Source organism: Felis catus, chromosome A3 (assembly GCF_018350175.1).
Source record: "Felis catus isolate Fca126 chromosome A3, F.catus_Fca126_mat1.0, whole genome shotgun sequence".
Classification (NCBI taxonomy): Eukaryota; Metazoa; Chordata; class Mammalia; order Carnivora; family Felidae; genus Felis; species Felis catus.
In genome coordinates, this window is record NC_058370.1 from 89069045 (window position 1) to 89073391 (window position 4347).

The 4347-nt window shown below is 38.3% G+C and overlaps 1 protein-coding gene across 10 annotated transcripts in view; it reads right to left on the reverse strand.

Annotated features, from left to right (window-relative positions):
* EXOC6B (exocyst complex component 6B) overlaps positions 1-4347 on the reverse strand; it is a 613079-nt gene that overhangs the window by 390324 nt on the left and 218408 nt on the right. The gene's annotated exons all lie outside the window — the stretch shown is intronic.

Here is a 4347-nt window from a genome sequence, read left to right on the forward strand (position 1 = left end):
AGATCTTCTTTATGTAGTCATTCACTGACAGACACTTAGGTTGTTTTCCTATCTTGGCTACTGTAAATAATGCTGCAATAACCATAACAGTGCAAATATCTTTTTGATATCCTGTTTTCATTTCCTTTCATAAATCCTCCCACTTGTGACAACATGGATGGACTTTGAGGGCATTATGCTAAGCAAGTTAAGTTGGGCAGAGAAAGACAAATACAGTATGATATGCCATATGTGGAATCTAAAAAAAACCAAATTCATAAAAACAGAGGGTAGAATGGTGGTTAGCAGGGGCTGGGCAGTAGAATAATTGTGGAGATGTTGTTTAAGAGCACAAATTTGCCACCAGTCGAGAAAGAAGTGCTCGAGCACAGCATAGTGATTAGGGCCCAAAATACTGTATTATAAACTTCACAGCTGCTGGGAGACTACATCTTAAATGTTCTCATTTAAGAAATAATAATTATGTGACATGATAGAGATGTTATGGTGGTAATCATACTGCTACATGTAAATATATCAATCAACACAGCTTAAATGTACAGCACAAATTTATACGATGTTATATGTCAATTATATCTCAATTTTTTTTAATTTTTATAATGTTTATCTTTACTTTTGAGAGAGAGACAGAGCATGAGCGGGGGAGAGGCAGAGAGAGAGGGAGACACAGAATCGGAAGCAGGCTCCAGGCTCTGGGCAGTCAGCACAGAGCCCGACGCGGGGCTTGAACTCGTCAACTGTGAGATTGTGACCTGAGGCGAAGTCGGACGCTCAACCGACTGAGCCACCCAGGAGCCCCTATTATATCTCAATTTTTAAAGCTAACATCAGTATTGGTTCATCAGTTCTAACAAATATAATCCACTAATGCAAGATAATATAAGGAAAATTGCTAGGAAGAAAAAAGGCATATGGGAACTGTCTGCTCAATTTTTCTTTAACCTAAAACTTTCCTTAAAAAAAAAAAATCCTATTAATTTAGGAAAAAGCCAAAAAGAACTTCTAAAATAACAAATATTACAGGGCGCCTGGGTGGCTCAGTCGGTTGGGCAGCCGACTTCGGCTCAGGTCATGATCTCACGGTCTGTGAGTTCGAGCCCCGCGCTGGGCTCTGTGCTGACAGCTCAGAGCCTGGAGCCTGTTTCAGACTCTGTGTCTCCCTCTCTCTGACCCTCCCCAGTTCATGCTCTGTCTCTCCTTATCTCAAAAATAAATAAACGTTAAAATAAATAAATAAATACATACATACATAAATAAATAAATAAATAAATAAATAAAATAACAAACATTAGGGAGACATATTCATATATTTAAAAAATCCCTAAGTAAAACTGCATCTTATGAACCTTCTTGAAAACTCGGGAGTTAGAAATGCAGCTAAGCTTGATTCAAAATAAATTACTCATGACTGGGAAAGTTGGCAATGAATGGAAGAACACCAATTATTTTAAAGTTTAATTAGCACTAAATAACTTACCACATATTGATAAGACAACATGAACCTTCTATAATTAGCAGAAGCTTGATATTACATAAAAATTATGACATATAAAAAACTTCATTTTATATAAAAAGAACTCATTTACAATTATAACCAGATCTCACCCCTCCCAACAAAAGATAAGAATAAAAGAGATGAAAAGAAAAGGAATATAAAAGCATTAATTTCTTTATCCTCCATTAGGAGACTCATCAGACATTCAAAAAGAGATGAAGAATCAAAAGACAAATTGAAGGCACACTGTGAATGCCAGGGTAAACTCCCACCGCACTGAGTACATATCTCTATTGGAGCATCTATCATGAGGTGCCTGGGTGGCTCAGTCGGTTAAGCATCCAACTTTGGCTCAGGTCATGATCTCACGGTTCATGGGTTCAAGACCTGCATCAAGCTCTCTGCTGTCAGCACAGAGCCCACTTCATATCCTCTCTCCCCTTCTCTCTCTGACCCTCCTCTATTTGTTCTCTCTCCCTCTCTCTCTCAAAATAAATAAACTCTAAAAAAAAGAGCATTTATCATTTAATATTATAACCAGATCTAATCTTCTTTACTAGACTGAAATACACATAAACTCTTAGAAGACAGAGGCTGTAAACTGGTTGATTTTTGTGCTGGGCACATAGAAGGCCTCAGTAAATACTGAACTGAACTGAAAAACTTCAAAAGTATGACTGCTACAGCATTAAAAAGAACTATAAAGCTAAAGTTCCATTCGAGAGGGGAGTATGATTAAAAGAATACTTTTTTCTTTTTTAGTCTATTAGTATTAGTATTAGTATTATTTATTATTATAAAGTACAAGACCAAGTTTGTGGGCAGAAGAAAACCAAACAAGGGACTGAACATGTAAGTAAAAGAAGAGATTACTTGAAACATTTTAAAGAAATTAGGAAGAAACGGCATCAACAAAAAGCTTATATTAAGGGCGCCAGGTCCTTTTTTTTTCTCTGAAATAGGCAAAGGGGGATGACGACCTAGGGGAAATTTGAAATAGAAAAAAAGAAATTTGAGAAAATTATCCTAATGGCCTAGATTTCTACCTAATGACCTTCTTTTCTAGGTAAAAAATCATCTGCTCAAATGTAGAATAGAAGTTGTGGGATTGAGCAACATGAAAAGAGTTGAGAATAGAAACCAGGACTTATGAGATAATTAGGTAGCCCTGAATGCTTAGGTGAGTTCAGGTAGCATGATTACAATGGATAAAATGTGGATAATCATATTACTTTTTCCAGGAATGAATTCTCAATAGCAGCAATTTTTTTTTTTTTTCCTGTTAATGGATTTTACTGCCTCTATCTCTGGCTTGTTCAGTAAAACCATCACACTTCATGTGAGAAAGAGAACAAAACATAGTGGCTAACAGTTAACAGAATATTCTCTCAGCAACATGAGAGCAGACCAACCATGCTGACAACTCACATGCCCAACAATTAATTAAAATCTTATCAAATACCTGGTTGTTACTTCAGAACCCATTTGCCGTAACAGACTGCTTCTATAGTACAGCGACTGATACAAACTTTAGTTCCTAACACTTAGTAACTTCATGCCAAATGTGTCTTCGATTATAAATACCGTACGTAATTCCTACACAGACCATTGACTTCTGCTAACATATCCAAGACATACAAACAGAAATGAGCCCCAGATTCAAAAGAAGCAGTCTGAGACTGAACAGCAGCCTCACATCAAAATTAAGCATTCTTCCTCCTCACTCAATATCCTTGGATCTGGATTAAATTAATCAGAGCCATCACTGTATGAAAATGACAGCTTCTGGAAGATGGTGACACACAAATTTTTGTGAGACCAAAGATCTGGCTTTAACCTGGGTCTTCCACCAGGAAAAGAAAAAAAAAAAAAAGAGGAGGAGGAGGAAGAGGAGGAGGAAGAAAGAAAATAGTCAGGGTTAACTTGTGTACAGACAGATGGATTTTTTTAAAGCACTTTCTTTTCCACCAGGGAATATCAATAGCCTTTTAAGCAGTCTCGCATTTAAATGTGTGTTCTGACAGTCATGTCAGAGCCTGGGTAAAAGCCTTTTCATGGAAATCATTAAAACGAAAAGATCCAGACAAGAGGCCTGTTTTTTTCCAAGGAGTGAGGGTGGAACAGAATAATGTCATTTTTTTAAAAAAATGGTAGTACCTTAAACACTGATGAGATAGATGAAACACCTTCCTTCCCCTCCTATCCTTCCCTGGCCCACCACCCCCACCCCCTGAAAATTTTTCCCTGCTGCTGTCTAGAACACTCTATTATAAACCATCAAGGAACCTTGGGGGCAGGGTTAGGAGTGAGGAGAAAAAGAAGAAAAAGCCTACAAGCGCAAGCACACCTCAGCCTGTGATTCAAAGCAGAAGGGAACAGAGCAATCCCAGAAGTATTCCAAGGGAGCTAGCTGCCCCTCCTGGGTCTTCTGTTCCCTATGTGTAACTCGCTGAGTCTCCCGGCTCTCTACTTTAAACTGCTGAATCATTTCAGCAAGTAATGTGTACCTATCTGCTGGTGAGAAATCACAGTCATTCCTTGCTTCAACCATCATTTCCTTGCTCCCCACTGTCAAGCCCTGGAGCAATGCGGACGGACTCTCCCTAGGAAAACTTGAGGTTGAGCCAGCCAGCCATGAAGGTCACTTTGTATCTTGGCTCAAACACTAGCCCTCTGCAAAAAAAAATGTTTTTTGTTCCTGAAAGACCACAGAGATACTGGTATTTCCCTTACCCAAGTTAACAACTTTTCAAGGACTTCCCCCACCCACCACATTCTTCCTTTATGGTCCTGGAGTTTGTTTTTGTTGTTGTTGTTGTTGTTGTTTTCTTAATATCAAGACTAGATCTCCA